Source organism: Protopterus annectens, chromosome 4.part0 (assembly GCF_019279795.1).
Source record: "Protopterus annectens isolate FY-2018-M chromosome 4.part0, PAN1.0, whole genome shotgun sequence".
NCBI classification, from domain to species: Eukaryota; Metazoa; Chordata; order Ceratodontiformes; family Protopteridae; genus Protopterus; species Protopterus annectens.
Genome location: NC_056733.1, coordinates 1,827,282,051 through 1,827,301,055, shown reverse-complemented (window position 1 = coordinate 1,827,301,055; position 19,005 = coordinate 1,827,282,051). Strand labels below are relative to the sequence as shown.

Sequence of the window (19,005 nt, the reverse complement as noted above, 5' to 3'; positions counted from 1 at the left end):
GAAAGAAATCAGTACCATACAAAAGTACTTACAGCATAGGAAATTGTATATCAGATGCAGAGAACTTCAAACAGTAACAATGACAGTTCACAAATAGAAAACATCCTACTACATGTAATAGATTGAAACATTATTTAACCACATAATGGCAGATAGTGGTAAACTAGCCAGTTGTATATCTTTAATCTTAATTTGTATAACTGCTTTAAACTGCATAAAACATAAAAACTGACAGCATTTCTATTAGGTAAATCGTTTTGTTTAAAAGTGAATGAAAATTGGGTTTAAAGAACAAATATTGTATGCATTTTTAATTGTTTTCCAGAACATTTCCACAGAAAAAGCAACACTAATATTAAGTATCTTTGGTGTTGGCACAGAAAAATAAAAGTTATGTACTCCCCATAACTATGAACCTTTGTTATCTGTTTTCATCCTTCCTCAACTGATGGATTTTTGGATCCGTCTTTGGACACCTCTAAAGACCTGGATCCATAGCTTGAGTGCCTCCTCTTACTCATAATCCTTCAACAACAGCATTACTTCAGATCAAGTTTGCCCTCTCTTCATTCTACAATGTATGGATAAAACAGCTATAATATAGATAGGAAAAAACAAGAAGAAGAAAGCTGGAACTCAACTCAGTTCAGCAAGATATTTAGTCCTTAGAGTGAACTAAGAGCCTAGGAGATTAGAAAGAATTATGGGATAGTTAGGAGGATTGAGGGAGGGAAGTTGAGGAAGGACAAAAAAAAGAAGTTATTTACTTACCATAACTTTCCATGTTTGTTGTTCATCTTGCCTTCATTCTTACTGGTTGAGCTCGGAACCAATCCTCGGTTCCTACTCGGTCACATTCTAAAGCTCAGGGTCTTCCACTTGGCTCGTGGCTGAAAACCCTATCCCCCGATGCACTAGTGTGCTTCCTCAGATCTTGTTTGCTGATACTTAAAGCGAGTATCAACTTGTACAGCATTATAGGAAATTACAGAAAGTAGAGTGAAAGTCAGAAAACTTCCTTGGTAAAAGGAAAAAAAATTCTTCTCGGTCCTCCAGAAACTTTATGCTGGGGAAAGGTGGGTGGGATGTAAGAATGAAGGTAAAATGGACAACAAACATGGAATGTTATAGTAAGTACATAACTTCTTTATGTTATGTTGTCCTATCTTGCCTTCATTCTTACTGGTTGGGACAGTGTCCCTAGCACCATATTTCCTGGGCGGGTCATGGGAGTATATTCTTCAGGACAGTGGAACCAAAAGAGGCCCTGTCCCTGGAGGCCATGTCTACCTTGTAATAAGTAATGAAGGTGTGATGCTTGGCCCACGTAGTGGCAGCGCAAATATTATCTATAAATATTGTCTAGCCTGAAATGCAGATGAAGTTGCAATCACCCTTGTGGAGTGACCTTTGATTCTAAAGGGAAGATGTCTATTGTTAGAAGTGGATATAAATGTGATACAATTTGAAAGCCATCTCAAAAGCATGACCTTTGAAATAGGATCACCTTTTTTAGGCTCTGAAAAGGAGATGAACAGCTGATCAGATTTCCTGAAAACTTTAGTTCTGTGTAAATAGAACTGAAGTTGTCTATGCACGTCCAACTGATGGAGTGCATATTCTGCCTTATTGCCATGACTGGAGAAAAACTGGTAGCTCAAAAGACTGATTAAGATTAGCTTCCAAGCACATCTTTGGTAAGAAAGATGGATTAGTTCGCAGAGACACCCTGTCCTTATGGAAAATCATATAAGGAGGTCTGATTGACAAAGCTTGAAGCTCAGAGACTCTTCTAGCAGACATGATAGCAATCAGTAAAATTGTTTTCCATGATAAAAATTTGATGTCACATGTTGATGCGGACTAAAATGGAGGAAGGATCAGGTGAGACAATACAAAATTTAGATCCCAAGGTGGAAAAGGGTCCTTAATGGGAGCTTTTAATAAGCAGGTGCCCTTCAGAAATTCTCTGCATAATCTATGGGACATCAAATTTGGAGTTACATCACCTATATGAAAACTGGAAATTGCAGCCAATTGAACCTTGACAGTAGTTGCAGTGGAGCCTTTATGAAACAATTCAGCCAGGAAATCCAAAATCAAGCTAATTGGCGCAGAAAAAGGGTCAAAATTTCTTTCTGAAACCCAATAAGAGAATCTCCTCCATTTACTGAGCTATAATTTTCTGGTAGAGGACTTATATGAGGAAAGTAGTATGTGCTTTACTGCTGGTATGAGAGTAGGAAGCCTGACTATATTTGAAACTGGAGCAGCCAAGCTGTCAACTTGAGGGTCTGGAGGGAGGGAGGGGTGGTGCGTTCCCGACAAATGAGTCAGAAGGTCCAGAACTGGGTCCAGAATCCATGGTTCCGCCTGAAAATGAGGCGAAAGGAAGGGAAACCAGATCTGACGAGGCCAGTATGGGCAATGAGAATCAGCCTGCTTCCCACGGATTTGGCTTTCTGGATGAATTCGGGTATCAGAGGGAAGGGGGAAAAGCATAAAGAAGTGCCGAGGGCCAATACTGCACTAGTGACTCCCCCAGAGGGGGGACAAGGGCAAATTAGTTGCTGCATTTGGTATTTAGGGGGTGGCAAATATGTCACAGCAAGGCTGGCCCCACTTTCGGAAAATCCTTTCCTCTATCTCTTGCTTTAGGGACCACTCGTAAGGCATGAGTATTGCCTTGCTGAGTCTGTCTGCTATCACATTGGATCTCCCCAAGATATGCTTTGCAACTAGAAAAAGTTGGGAAGATGTTGCCCATTCCCACACTCTGAGTGCCTCTCAACAAATGGGGTAAGACCTGGTTCCTCCTTGCTTGTTTATGTACCAGACCACTGACATGTTGTCTGTCTGAACTGCAATCGTTCCTAGTGGAAGAGAGTTCTGAAGTGCCTGCAGTGCTAAGAATACAGCTCTCATCTCTAGAACGCTGATGTGCAGGTGGGCCTATTGATTCTGCCAGGTGCCTTGGACGGTTCTCTCCAGATAATGCCCCCCACCCTATCTGGGAGGTGTCTGTGGTCACCGTGGCTATAGGCTGTTGAGGGAGAAAGAGACAACCTACTGTCAAGTGGCTGAAAAGGAGCCAACATCTCAGGTCTCTCTTGCAAGATTCTGTGATCATGATTTTGTGGGACATGGGTAGTTCTTTTAACGACCATTGGGTAAATAGGAGCCACTGAAGAATTCTCATGTGCACGCGAGCTAAAGAAACTAAAGTTATCACTGCTGCCATGGTTCCCAGGACTTGAAGAAATATTTTTGCTTTTACCTTGGCCTTCGACATGAGATTGAAATTTTGCTGTCTGAGTAATGAAACTCTTTCCACCGACAATCTTGCTATCATAGAGACAGTGTCTAGGTGTGCTCCTATATAGACGATATGATGCGATGGTAACAAGGCAAATTTTTCTGAATTTATAGTAATCTAAAAGTGTGAACTTCTGTCTGTCTATTGCATGAGACTCTTTGTTAGGTGGATGGACAAATGAGTATGTTTTGGCAAGTTCCTTCTTGGTGGCTTCTGCCACCACCATAGCATCCACAGGAACGCCCTTAGATAGAAATTGTTTCTAAGATGGCATCCCTTGCTTGCTGAAGTAGATGGTTGGTGGTGTCAGTTAGGAGCCAGTCATCTAAGTATGGAAACACTTGGAATCCTAGATGCCTCAAGTGAGCCGTAACCACTGCCATACATTTGGTGAACACTCTGGGGGCTGTAGTGAGACCAAAAGGCAGAGCTCAAAACTGGTAGTGACTGGCTCCCAGACAGAAGTGCAGATGACTCCTTGGTGGCCTGTCTATTTTTATGTGGTAGTATGCATCTTGGAGGTCTATAGAGCACATCCAATTGTCTTTCCCTAAAAACGGAAGTATTGACTGCAGTGTCACCATCCGGAACTTGGTGTTCTTTACAGGTTCATTTAATTTGCTGATATCCAAGATGGGTCTCCAGTCCCCTGTTCTTTTTGGCACTAAAAAGAATCTTGAGTAAGTTCCGGAGCCTATATGATCTGCGGAGACTCTTTGGATGACTCTTTTGTCTAGCAACCTTTGAATCTCTATGGTTGCTTGATCCCTTTGACTGGGTGGAACATCTGGGATGTTTTTTGAGATTTGGATGGGGAGGGAAAAAGGTATGGAGTAGCCTCTGGATATTATGCTTTGTACCCATCTGTCTCTTGTAATTTCTCGACAGGCTTCCGGGTACAAATATAAATGATCCCCGACTACCTCCAGAGGTGGGCCAGTGGGCCTCCCTTCAGGAAAGCTGGAAGGGCCTACAGTGAAAGGAATCGTGGTCACCCTGGTTCTGCAGACCCCCTCTGCTGGGAGGACTGTGTCTGCCATTATTACCTTCCCCTCTGCCCTTGGGGAAAGGTTCACCTCATGCATCTTGAAAAACTCCCTGGGATTTTTTGAACCACATTCCGCCCCTTCCCCTCGGACCCTTAGGATACGGTCTCGAAGGAACGGAAAAATGTACTCCAACAGCAAAGAGGGTTTTCCCTTCCTGCTCACATCTGGTGAGTGTGTCTTTGACTTTTGGTCCAAAGAGTGAGGAACCATCGAAAGGGGCATTGACAAAGGTAGACTTAAAGGGTTCCTCGAAGTTACACAAGCGCATCCGAGAGTGTCTCCTTAAGGAAACTCCCAAACTCACTGCTCTACTCGCTCCATCCGCTGCATAAGAAATGAGTCTCATGGAGGAGTTCACTACAGAGGTTAAGGTGGATAGCTGAGAGGTCACCTTATCTGAGGTCCCTGCAGTTAATGAACATTGAAGACTATCTCCTAGCTCCTTCAGGAGATCTCTCTTTACCTTTATGAAGTGTGCCAAGTAATTCAGCGATTTGAGGGCAAAGGTCACTGAAGAAAAGACGCGCTTCCCATGTCTGTCTATCACATGAGACTCTTTGTTAGGTGGATGGACAGATGAGGATGTTTTGGCAAGTTCCTTCTTGGCGGCTGCTGCCACCACCATGGCATCCACAGGGACGCCATTAGATATAAATTGTTTGTCATCTGGGGCTGTAATAAATTTGTTATGCCTCCAAGGGACTGGTTCCAGTGTGTCTGGAGACTCCCACATCTTCCGACTAACTAGTCCAAAAGTTCATCAAAAGGCGGAGATACCCAGGAGGCTGAAGGGTGAGATCTGAAGGCCTTCGGGTACACTGACTCCTCCTCTGAAAGGTTGATGGACTTCCAGCCGCATCTCTGCTTAAGGATCTCTAGGATATCTGCAAAGGGGATATCCTCAGAGGGCAACCATGGGGACCCTTCTGATTTCTCGAGGTCAGTGTCAGATGTAAGAGACTCATCCGAGGAGTCAATATGCTTTCTCTTGCAAAACCTCTTTCGGGGGCCCTCTTCAGAAGGATATTCTGGACAGGTTTCGGAAGAAGGAAGTTCACCCAATGGGGTAACCTGAGGCCTAGGATCTTCGTTAGTTTGAGGTTGGGGTGGTGCAGAGACAGAAGCTGGTGCCTTTGGGGGAAGAATGTCAGAACCTTTGTGTATTGCTGGGTGGGAGAACAGCACACTCCTCATCAGCTCAAAAGCCCCTCTCTTCTGATCTGAGGATCCCTCTGACTCTGAGGAGGCAGAAGAAATACCCAGAACCAAGGGAGCCAGCTCCAAAGCTGATGTAGGTGCTGAGCTCACCAGCGCCAAGGCACCCAGGGGTAAACTCAGACCCAACAAATGTCAGACCCGAGTCCCCTCCCTGGACCCGGTTGGATAGATTTGGCCCCTAGACATCCTGGATGGCATCGAGGATGTCGGAGCAGAAGATGGTTCTGAAATCTCAACTGTGGGTCTCAGCACCGACGGTTCTATCACGATCGGTTCTAGACATTCCTGCTGTGACGATCCTGGTTGGTTCAAAGGAGGAATCGTAGTGGATGAAAAAATCTTCGCTGGCTCCAGGTCCGAATGGGATGGAGCCATCAGAATTTTGGCCAGCGCCGGCAATGACAGTAGCCTTCACACCACTCTATCCACGCCATCATCCAATAAGATTTTGGAGGACTGAGAGGAAGGAATCAGTGAGGTAACTCTGTAGTATGGGTGATCTGAATGTCGGGGAGACCAATGTCAATTCAGGAGCCCGGCTACAAAAAGTTTTTCCATCGGTTCCGAAAACTTAGGAGCTGAGGATGAAGACTTATCAGACCCATGTTCCTTCGGATCCAAGTGAGTTGATTTGGAAACGTTATTGGCAGGCTCCGACTGGCCTGAGGATGATGAAGATGACCTTTTGTTAGATCTCCAACAGACAGGAAACAAAGTAAGACAAACTAGCGAAAAACAAAAAGACAGCTTGGAAACACCAAAGCAAATTCTCTCTCAGTTTAATTCTCTTTCAGTTTAAACTGAAAGAGAATTAAACTGAGAGAGAATTTGCTTTGGTGTTTCCAAGCTGTCTTTTTTTTCTTTTGTTAGATCTGTCAGATTTAGAAAGTGGAGATTTGCTGGAGGTTGTCTGACTTTCCAAAGCTTCTGAGAAACTCACTTTTAAAAGCCCCCTTACAATCAATTTGTTCTTTCTCTCGAGTACAACTCTGGAGCTGAACGATTTACAGATACTACAAGATTCCTGAAGATTCATGGCACCGAGACAATAGACACAAATTGTGTGCCCATCAGTCAAAGACATCTTTTGAGAACATTTTTGGCACTTCTTAAAACCAGATGGTTTAACTTCCTTCTGTTCCTTGGACATTATTCTGGTAATTATATCGACTTAACAACACAGCAATAAAGGAACCTAAACATTAAAGTTCAACACTCACTAAACGTACTAAACTACAGCACACCAAGAATACGAACCTCTTTATGTATATAAGTCTAAGGACAGCACACAATAATAACACAAAATTTGAACGCACACAAGAGAAAAAGCACAAAGGGAGGGAGACTTGATTGCCCTCTAAATTAAATGGGCTATTGTTTCTCCAACTTAAACGGATACACCCAGTATGCGACACACAGGGAAGGGGGTAGCCCTCTAACTTAAATGGGCGCTGGGCCCTCTAAATAAAATGGACCAACAGCTCTAGAAACAACACACAAGAAATAACAACAGCAAGCAGAAAATAACAAAGTCACACTTTACAAATAAACATTTAAACAAAATGACAAATGGGATAGGAAGAAGGCCTAATGAGAAACAACAGCCAAAAAGGAGCTAAACAGCAACCAAGTGGTAAATAATAGAAAGAGTTAACAATTAGATTAAAGTAGAGAAATGCTATTCACTATTGTGTATTATACTGATAGAATTAACCCTAGAAATTGAAAAATATTCGAAGAAAAATTTAGACTTAGCCACAGCCAAAATGGAGACCTTCGACTTACTCCGCAGCAAACGAGATCTGAGGAAGCACACTAGTGCATCATGGGATAGGGTTTTCAGCCACAAGCCAAGTGGAAGACTCTGAGCTTTAGAATGCAGCCGAGTCGGAACCAAGGATTGGCTCCAAGCCCAACCAGTAAGACTAAAGGCAAGATAGGACAACATAACATCAGACAACACAGATGCATAGTTATGGGGAGTACATAACTGATATGGGTCTATATCACGTTGTCGAAGTTTCACAACTTCGAATGCTATATGGTCGAACCCATATGTTCGAAGTTGTAAAACTTCGAAAACGTACAAAAAAAAAAATAATAAATAAATTACCTGGCAGTTGTAAGCAGGGGGCAAGCCCCCCTGCACCCACCACACCCCCTGCTCATTAAATATACCAACTCCGAGACCATACTACAATGCAGTACAGTGTGGAATGGGAAGATCTGCCTTTACTACACTGTAGTGTGATCTCAGAGTTGGTATATTTAAAGAGCAGGGGTGTGGGGGATGCAGGGGGGCTTGCCCCCCTACTTACAACTGGCAGGTACGTTTATTATTTTTATTTTTTTTTTTCAAGTTTTCGAAGTTTTTCAACTTCTAACATATGGGTTCGACCATATAGCATTTGAAGTTATAAAACTTTGACAACGTGATATAGACCCAACTGATATATCTGATGTTGTCTTTTTCATCCATCCCTCACATGAGGGGGCAGAGTCCCCAGCTAGAGAAATCTCAAGGTGGTCCTCAAGGAAGGATATTCCAGTGTACCATGGAGCCAAATGTTGCTCTGCTCATAGATGAGATGCCCAATTTGAAGTCAGCGACAACGGTATGTGAATTAGACCAAGTAGTAGCTCCACAAATGCCATCTATAGAAACCAGAGACCAAAAGGCAGAAGATGTGGCCACCAATCTGGTGGAATGAGCCTTAGGAGGTCTGGGAAGTGTCAATCTATTTTTGCGGAACACAGAAGAAATACAATCAGTAAGATACCTGACTAAAGTCACCTTTGAGACAGGCTTAGATGACTCTTTTTTTTCAGGAGTTTTTAAATTTCTATGACTGCTGCCTTTCTGTGACTGGGTGGAAAGTCTGGGAGTTTTGTGGACTGACTGGGGGGGGGTGGTTGTAGGAAAAAGGGTATGTAATATCCTCTGGAGATGATCCTCTGGACCCAGGTGTCTTTGGTGATGGCTATCCAGATTTGTAGATGCAGAGATAAGCGACCCCCGCCTGCCTCCAGAATGAAGCAGTTGGGCAACCCTTCAGGGACGGTGATAGGTTTCTCAGAAAAGGGAGCTCTGAAACCCGGATTTTGTGGTCCTCTTCTGCCATGTGGGCATAGTCTTTTATTAAAGATCCCCTGTCTGCCATGGGGGGATATGCCCAATAAGAGTCCTGGGAAAAGCCTTGCAATGTCTGGAACCACATTTTCCTGCCACCTCTCTGATTCTGAGAAAAGGTTATTTGAAGCATAGAAAAACAGATCCCTAAGGCAGATAAAGTCTTCCTGTCTTGTTCACTTCTGGATAGGGTTTCTTTAACCTTGGGACCAAATAAGGTAGATCCATCAAAGGCAGCATTGATGAAGGATGGCTTGAAAGGCTCTGCAAAGTCACAGAGGTGCATCCAGGCATGCTGTCTCGTGGTTATTCCTGAACCTTCAGCCCTTGAAAAACCTTCTGAGACATGTGAAGTAAGCCTTACAGAAGTATTAAATAGGGACTGTAGGGTGGCCAGTTACATAAAACCAGTCTTCTTGTCCTCCACTGACATGGACCCAGAGACGTCATTGGAAAACTCTTTGATCAAGTCCCGCTGAAAACTTGTGACGTGCCAAATAATTAATTGACCTAAGGGCAAAGGTCACTGATGCATACACATGATTCCCAAACCTGTGCAATGCACTCAATTCTCAACTGAGGGGGTGTGAACTTCAGAACTTTGCTCCGCAAGTTCTTACTTGGTGGCTACTACTACCACCATAGCATCGACTAGGGTACCCTTGATCCAGTGGGCCCAATCCTTTGGTACAACTAAATATTTATCCAGTCATTTGGGGATTGGCTCTGTGATATCCAGATCCTCCCATGCCTGGTAGGAGATGTAGTCTACCATGTAATCTGCTAGGAGGACTACCTAGGACGTAGCTGAGCTGGCACCAAAAGCCTCAAGAAACACTGATGTCTCTTGGGAAAGGGGCGCAGAAGACCAACCACCTTTTTGTCTCAAAAACTTGAGTATTTCACCGAATTAGACATCCTCAAGGGATGACCTGGGGGAACCTTCCCCTTCATCAAAGTCAGTGTCTTCCTTGAGGGATTCCTGTACGGAATCTAAGTGCCTCATTTTCCATTTACACTTCTGAGGGGGCTCTCCAGTGGAATGTTCTAGAGAGGACTTGAAGTGTAAGGTGGGTCCTGAATGAGGACTGCCTCAACATTTGTATGGGCCAGCTGACCTGATGCAACAGAATGTATGGGGCAGCAAGCATGTCTTGTCTACAGAGATGGAGAAAACTCACTCTACTACCTCAAAGGCAGAGGACATAGAAAAGGTAAGAACCACCTTGACAGAAGATGAAAAAAAGCTGTCCAGAATGGCTTAGAGTATCACCAAGGCTCTGCCTCAAGGTAGACACTGGAGCCAAGCTGCCTAGTGCTGAGGCTCTAAGAGGAAGAAATGGCTCCAAGGGCACTGGAGTCAACCCTAACACCCTGGCTCTGGCACTGATGCTTTGGCTCTGAGATCCCTCCGACTGGATCAGAGACACAGTTGGAGTCAAGGAAGGCTAAGCATTTGGATCCGACATAGACAGACTCAGGATTATCAGGTCCAATGGTTCTGAAATCAAAGGTTAGATTGGAGTAGGTGTCAGCAACTGGGTAGGAGCTAATGGCAAGCTCACAGGTCCTATGAGAGATGGAGCATGCTATTGCTCCCAAATGAATTTGGGCCCAAAGAAGCTTTGTCATCATCATGTTGACATCTGCTTCGGTAAGGCTCCTAGACAACCTGAGAGATGATAACATGGAGAGTAGCCTGGAACGTCTTCTCAGAGTCTCTTGGAAAAAAGGTGAGTGGATCCAAGAAGATATCGGCTCCGATTTGAAGGAGAAAGAGTGGTGAACCAATGATTTAGTCTTAGATGTTTTTGAATATGATGGACCCGACAGATCCTATGGTTTTGCAATTTTTTCAGGTGCAGAAGAACCTGGAACACCAGAAGAGGAACGATTAGGAGATTGTTTCATTCATTCCTTACTCTTGCCTGAAGAATCCCCTCTGGCCTTCTCAGAAGGTTTCTTAGAAGGGGGAGCTGCAGCACACACAGAAGTAGAGGTAGAAGAGCTTAATGAAGTAGAACGCAAAAGACCCTTCAAAACCAACTTAATGTTCCACTCAACCAGGGCATGGTGGTTGAAGCCTGCACAAATGTCACAGTCTGTATCCAAATGTTGACAGCCCAAACAATATACACACACTCCTGGTGGACATTGGAGTTCCGTATTTTGTGCCCACAGGAGGTGCATTTTTTTAAAGCAAATCAGCTTATCCAACATTATCTAAAACATTAAGAAGAAAATTGAAGACAAGAGTAAAACAAATTAACAATGATGGTAAGTCTTAGTGTACCTAAAAACAAGCATCACGCTGGGAAGAAGTTTAGAAAAGAAGGTATATATTTTTAACACCAAAAGAAGGGAGGAAGAATGAAAAATAAATATGTACAGATATTGAAGCTATACAAGCTATATAAACTATTAAAGATATACAGAGAAAGGAAAATATATAAATTTCACTTATCTATTCTTCAACTACACCCAAGCTACAGAGACCACATCCATTCACTAAAGCTGGAAATGAGATCTGGCGTAATGCTGTTGTTGAAGAGGATTAAGTGTAAGGACAGCAGCTCAAGTTATGGATCCAGGTCTTTAGAAATGGCCAAAGTTAGATCAGAGATTCGATCCAAAACCCATCAGTTGAGCAACAGACAAAAAATACATCAGATGCATTGTTTTTTTCAAGGTAAAGTGAAGTAATGCCTAACAGACTGATACTGCAAGATCTTAGCGTAGGTACAAATCTAAACTATACATAAAACTGGGTATGTGTTAAAAGGTGATGAGTTAAGTTTCATGACATTTTTATGTGAATAAAGTGTGGTCTTTGACTTCTGATTGTTTACATTTTTATTAAGTACTATTATTTATGATAAGAAAGAGTATACATGTGTACTGCATTCTTTTATTAGTGGAGAAAGAGCTCAAGTCCTACCCCCAATGTATATGTGGTGTAATAAATTTTCCTTTGTAAAGCTTAAAAAAATCTCAGTCTGATGTATTAAGTAGGGTACTTTTACATTAATATATTCCTCAACATGTATCTTAAATATTGTAGCTGGTAGACCTCCTTTTGATTGCTTATGACCCTAGCTATACAAAAGTTAGGAATTTACCATAATGTTAGATCTTCATGATCCCCATCTGTCCACTTCAACACTAAGACTAGTTAGATGTAAGGTACTACTGCTTGACACTTGTATGACTTTTCCAGACCCCAAAACTCTTCCCATAGCTTCCACTGTGCAATGCACATACCCTTCTCTCAAGATCAAGTTTAAGCTAAGGAAAGTACAGACCCAAATGAAATCAAAATGAACTCAGAACCATTCCTATAGGCTTCTCCACAGAAAATAATGAGCAGGCAGAAAAGGAAATGTGGGTACATCTGTTGAAGTGAATGAATGTGAACCAAGAATACCTGACATTATGCTAACTATAACATTTTCATATTTTACATGATCTAATCTACCCATGTCAACTCTAGGAAAGAGTCTCTAGCTTAAATATCTTAGGTGGCATCAAGACAGAATACCATAAACAAGAGTAGTCTCAAAGGTTGACCTGGACCTTAAGACCACATCCAGCTTTTAGTTTCCTGCAAAAGCATGCACTGAAGTCAAAGTCACAGTCATAAAGATAGCAACTGAGTAACTTTTTGATGAAGGATAAAGAAGTGGTTAAAACTCTATAAATATGTACTTTATATTTATTTGGCAAGATTTTAATGTTCTTTCCATAGCAAAAACAATACAGTCTATAGCCGGATTCATGAGGGAAGAATAAAGACAGCTTTGCTGACTGGTTAATATTAATTTCTCTCACAAGAACTGTGTCTGGTATACAGACTGGGTTACTGCACAAGGACACCCTGTCTTTATGAATTATATGAAGGGTTAGAGCAGACAGCTTGAATCTCAAAAAGTCTTCCAGCTGAGATAACTATCACAAGGAAAATATAATTTCAATATAAGTACTTAAGATCCGCTTTAGCAGCAGGGCAAAAAGGAGACACTATCAATTTTTCAATTATAAAATGTTAAGTTCCATGGAGGAATGGGTTCCCTAATTTGAGGTCATAGAGAAAGAAAGTCCCCTGTCAGAAATGTTTTACAAACTTTTAAAGATACTAAAGAAAAGGAGCTCATTCCTTGTTGAAAGTTAAAAATGAATACTAAGTGTAGTTTGACTGTAGAGTGGTCACAGTCCTAATCAAAGATATTAGCTAAACATTACAGAACTGCTGGAACAGGAGCTAAGGTAGGATCCAGACCTCAATCAGCCACCCATAAGACAAATTGTATCCATTTACTTCTGTATATTTTCTTGGTGTAGGACTTCTGGGATGGTTTTAGAATCTGAACTACCCATAAATGGTATGACCTGTACCTGGCCCTGGCAATCAGAGGAACTGAAGAAAAAACATGATTAGTCGCAGAGACTGATGGTCTAAGTGAGACAGTATGTGTTTCTACGGTCTGAAGAGAAGATGCTACTGTAGTAGCTGAGGCCAAAGCAGAGGGAACCATGGCTGTCTGTGTCAGAATTAAGCTATAAGGATAACCTTAATCTTGTTTGACAAATGTTTCCAATAAATGGAAACAAGGGAAAGGTGAAGAGGAGTCCTGGAATCCACTGCTGAGTCTGTCTCGGTGGAAGAGCTAGGGGAAAGTAGCTGTTGCATTTTACATTAGTCAGAGAAGTTGGCAGGTCATGCGAATAACCTTCTCAGTAGCCAAATATGTTGTTCAACTATGAATGACTGAAGCAAATACTCGTGAGGCATCAGTAAACATCAGGCCTAGCTATCAAAAAGTAGTGCAGTGTCATGGTCCATACCCATAGTCACACAGACACACAAAAGAGGGTGAAGTAGTGGGTTCTACCTTGCTTGATGATGTACCAAACTACAGACATACTGTTATTATGGATGGCACCTGTACATTGACGGAAGAGGGCCTGTTCCATCCCTTAGAATCTGATATCGAAGCTACTTCAACTGGGCATAGACTTTCATTTATGCAATTGGATTCTGAGCTTCCTTACTGAAAGGCCTCAAAAGGTTTGTGTGGGAGACAACAGCTCCAGAAGTATCATCCTGAACACAGGAGTACCACAGGGGTATGTCTTAAGCCCACTTCGTTTCACTCTGCTGACACATGAATGCATGGCCACACATGAGACGAACAGGATCATCAAATTTGTGGATGACACCACTGTTATAGGCCTGGTTAAAGATGGAGAGGAGGAGGCCTACAGGAACAAGATTGATCAACTGCTGGTCTGGTGTGACAGCAACAATCTAGCACAGAATGTCAGTAAGACAAAGGAGTTGATTGTTGATTCCAGAAGATCTCAAGTACCACACAAACCTCTAGTGATGAAAGCAATGACAGTGGAAAGGGTCAATAGTACAAAGTTCTTGGGTCTTCATCTCATGAAGAACTTATCCTGGTCAGTCCATGTATCCAGCACAGTCAAAAAAGCTCAGCAATGCTTGCACTTTCTAAGGAAACTTAGGAAGGCAAAATTACCAAGCTCCATACTTCAGACCATTTATAGGGCACCATTGTAAGTGTCCTGACCAACAGCATTGCAGTCTGGTATGGGAGCTGTAATAATCAGGATTGGAAGGCTGTCAAGAGAGTTGTAAGATAAGTAGAAAGAATCATTGGCACCTCCCTTACTCCTCTGGAAGATCTACACAAATGCCGGTGCATAGACAGGGCCAAAAAGATTTCCAGCGATCAAACACATCCTGCCAATGGTCTGTACACTTGCCTATCCTCTGGCAGGAGATACAGAAGCCTGCATTGTAAGACCACCAGACTAAAAAACAGTTTCTTTCCACTCTCCGTTAGACTGTTGAACTCTCTGGAAAAACGAACTATGACGTCTGTTACATAACTAGCCTATCAAGGGGCTTATTTTATGGATGTGCAATAACTAAGTGCAATACTAAAGTGGCTCACCTACACACTGAAGAACTGTAAAGTGCAATATACAAACTGCAATAATTCAGTCTAATCATAGATATGCTGCTATTGTTTCAATTTTACTTTGACAATATTACCTTCATATTGTTCCTTGTCTTCCTTGTCTCCTGTTCTGGGATGGGTGTGGGCACTGCTGTCCTACTTTACTAACAAATTGCTACTTATTACATTTCTACTGTGATATTTTATTAATTTTTCTCTATCTATATGTGCAACTGTTTCCTGCATTGAGAATGAAGCATTGTAATTTCGTTCAGCTACACTGCTGTTTAGTTCTGAATAACAATAAAGTTTTCTTTGACTTGACTTGACTCGAGCATTAGAAAGACTGCCTTAATTTCCGGGGACTGTACTGAAGGGAGGCTGCTTGTTGTGATGAAGACCTTTGGACCACTTACCTTAAGCAATATTCCCACCTTAGGGCAGATGCATCATTGATGACAGTCACACTGGGGGGGGGGGGGGGCAAAGGGACAGCTCTTTGAAAAACTGTGCTTGTAAAGCCACAGTTGATGATGCTGATGATAAATCTTTGAGATATAAACTGAAAATAATAAATGTTCCATATTTTGATTCCACTGGACCCCGCATGTCTACTGCATGACCCTTACCCACTAAGTTGCAAGGTGGACCAAAAGACTATTGGTGCCACTAGACACAACATTAAGGTATACAACAGGGGGGCATAGGAATTATAGCTTACTGTGAAGAAGTAGCATTTAGGTAGCTTTAGGAACAAAATGGGTGTTATGTTTCATCCCTGAATAATAGTTTTTATTCCATACTTGTTTATACATTTGGTTATTTACTCCACAAGTTAAACTGATGTTTTAATGTAATTAATGTAATTGATTCAATTATTTTCAATTGTTTATTAACTAATTAGTTGATTGTTAAGTCTATATATACCCTTTAGGTGTATGTCTTATTGTTTTGAAAAAGTCCCTATAAGTTAAGGGACCAAAGAGCTTGACCTTTTAATAAACATTTTTTTTTGGTTTTAGACACTGCACATTGTGGCTATTTTCAGTTTTTGGGAACTTAATTACACTGTTAGAGGCTAGCTGGAAGTGTATGCCTTGATAGTTTAAGGTAAACAGCAGCTGTTTGCTTGGGAGAAGTCAGAAGTAGAGGAACAACAGACTGGAGATGGTCTGGAGGAAGACTGGCTATACAAGTCTTCATGGTCAAGTGGCATCCAGTGAAGGACTATACTTCTGATCTCAGCTGCATTATACAGCAGTTGCACGGACAGCTTAGATGGATTAGCTATTGTACCCACCTGGAACACTAGCTTTCATTGTTAAGTTCCCACAGGGTAACCTATTCAGCATCACATGGATTTTCTTGGTCAAGTCACACTGAAAAACAGGTCATGTGCATCAGTTGTTCAAAAGTCAATACATAGGAGTTACCTGAAGCATATATGTGTTTAATGATGTAGTCTAATACTCAAAACTCCTACTCAGCAGAATGGGCCACTAGGTTCTCTTTCAAAGGCCCCTTCTTTACAGAAGTGACCACTACAACAAATGTGACTAAAGGGACCTTACTTCAACATTTACAGTCCTTGGAAAGCCAGAAGTAATCTTGTTTGATTCCTTTGGGACAGGGGCAACCATATCTTGCTCTTGCTCTTGCCAGGTCTCCAGCACAATCAGTGAAACCACGCAATATGCAGGGTGAACCACTCAACAGGAAGGCTGGGCAGACTGAAAAGACTTCTGTAGTATGTTTCTCAAGGGACAGTGAATTAGTTTGCCTTGACTTCTAGTTAAACATTAACTCCTAGAGCTCACCAAATTTGGCAATGTTGGGAGGAGATGCTGGTGAGACCTCCCCCTCTAGACTAACATCCATGATCAACAGCCCAGATGATTCCTTTTGTACTTCCTCCTCCTGGTAACAATGCAGAGGCTTCATATATCTGTGGGGAAGAAGAATCTGTGTCAGATATTATGGAACTCTTCTTGTGGAAGCTTTCCACCCTTCTGCCTCTCTGCAGAGAAAATGATAGGAGAAAATATCCAAATGAAGGACATCCCAGAATGAAGTCAATAATTGTGTCACTTCTAAATGGGTCTCAACCAATCCTGAGGGTTGCCTCCATATCACAGTCTGTTTCTGGATAACCAATGCCAAAAAGATTGCTACAAAGGAAAGTGGCAGAACCACTGATGCAGCCAAATAGGTCAACATCATAGCTTTCAGCAACAACCTCAACATTAGTGCCAATGATGCTTTTGGGGCCAAGACATTAAAGAAATGTTGACCCTAGAGCACAGAGGGTATAATGGTCTAAATTATTCTGGACCTGGCTGTGCCTACTGCCTGGATCCTAGCAACCTTTGTCATGGAAAAGATCAACATAGAGATCACTGGCACAGAAGGGGGTGTTGAGATGATGGATGCCATCAGAGCTGATTCAAGAGATGACGGTGAGAAGTCTGACTCCAAAACACTCAATGCCAAGGCACAGGCCCATGGAAGAAGCAAAAGAAGTAAAAGAGATGTGATCTTCCCTTGTTGATTTGGATAAAGTGGAGAAACAGAGGATGCCCATCTCAATTTGTGCCTTAGCAAGTGCCTTTATAATCACCTCCCACTCTACATGAAGTGTGAGACAGTGGAGAGACCTAATGGAAAGTACAGTTGTGCAAATAAACTCAACATAAAAGCAGACGTCCAAATAGTTCCTTAAGCAAGGGTTCCTATCAGCAGACCAAAGACGCATGTTTTTGAATGCGTCTTGGTCGAACTGACAAAACCGAAACTACAAAATATCGAAGAGGCATGTAAGCAAATTCTTTCCCTGGGAAAGAATTTGCTTGGCCGCATCGGTACTTTGCCGTTTTCAGCACTGTAGTGCGGTCTCAGAGTTGGTATATTTAAGTAGGGAGTGTATGGGCGGCACAGTCCCCCACGTCGAGGGGTGGATGAAGCCCCCCACTTAATCTCGTGTTTTAATGTGTTTTTTTTTTGGAAAATCGCTGTTCTGACGGTTCGGTTTTGTAAGCTTTCGCTTACATGGGGTCGATTAATCACTGTTCGCTTACCAAAGCTTTCAGTGATCTAATATAGATCCCTTAAGGAATATGGGAAATTTTGACAATGGTCAGATAAAGACAGCTAGCTTTGCAAAGCTTTAGGTCTCCTTCTTTCTATGTGCCCTTGCTACTGGAATGCACACGTGATAAAGAGAAAACCAGTGGCTAAGGAACCAAATACTTCAATGCTTTCTTGCCTCAGAAGAAATGGAGGCTACAGCCCTGCCAGACAGGAATGTAAAAATAAAAGACCCTACATCCTGACAATAAAAACAGCAAATAAAAGGGGGTGGAGACAGGGAGTAGTCACAGCAGAAATACTCTATTTGAACATCTGTTATGGTAAGTTTACTCACACAATTGTACTACGTTCATTATTAGATCATCTCTGCAGTAACCTTAAGCAATATGGGATGAATACCATCATTTGAGTAAGGGAGGAAGAAGAAGAAGCTAGCTTAGAATCCAGGATCCCCTGGAGAATAGTCCTATCTGAGCTTGATCTAGACTTAGAGAAGCAATCTAGTTTGTAGTGTATGGCACAAGTGTGCAAAGAAGACCAAGATGCTGCCTCTAGTAGGTTTCTAGATTCTGCCCCTTTCCAAAATAACAGATAAGTAACCAGGGCTCTATACAAAGGGCCCTGACTGTTCCTAGAAGTGACTTGTGGTGAGAATAATAAAAGTGTAACAGTCTGGGACAAGTACCTCTCAACCTCTTAGAGCAAAACATCTGGACAAAGCCTAAAATGATGGGTGGACAAATAGGGACAGATTTTAAATACTGCCCTTACAAACTTGGAAAGTTGACAGAATAATAGGTTTTGCATTAGCATGGACTTTCTGAGGGATGTGGAGTCTTAAACTCAAATGTTTGTCATTATTTAATGATTTCAGTCATCAGCTATTTGCCAGAAAGTGACAGATTTTGGGGGGAACACACCAAAAATATGAGGCAAAAATATGGACATTCTGTAAAAACCTGTACAGTTGAGAGATATGTTACCATTTACAAACTGTCTGTTTAGACATTGGTTGTTTTTTATTCTTACCTTCATATGAGAGAAATAGTTGATCAGAAGTCCTTAAGGATTTTGCTCTGTCCATATAGTACCTTAGCTGGCTATGGACATCTGGCATGTGAAAAATTCTTTCTCCCTCATTTTTAGGCTCTGGAAAGAAAAAGGGAAATGAACAGTCTGGCTTAATGTAAACTCCGAAACAATCTTAGGCATAAAAAAAGAATT

The 19,005-nt window shown here is 42.1% G+C and overlaps 1 long non-coding RNA gene across 1 annotated transcript in view; it reads right to left on the bottom strand.

The window, feature by feature from the left end:
• Positions 1 to 19,005, bottom strand: part of LOC122800039 — a 545,736-nt gene that overhangs the window by 204,032 nt on the left and 322,699 nt on the right. The gene's annotated exons all lie outside the window — the stretch shown is intronic.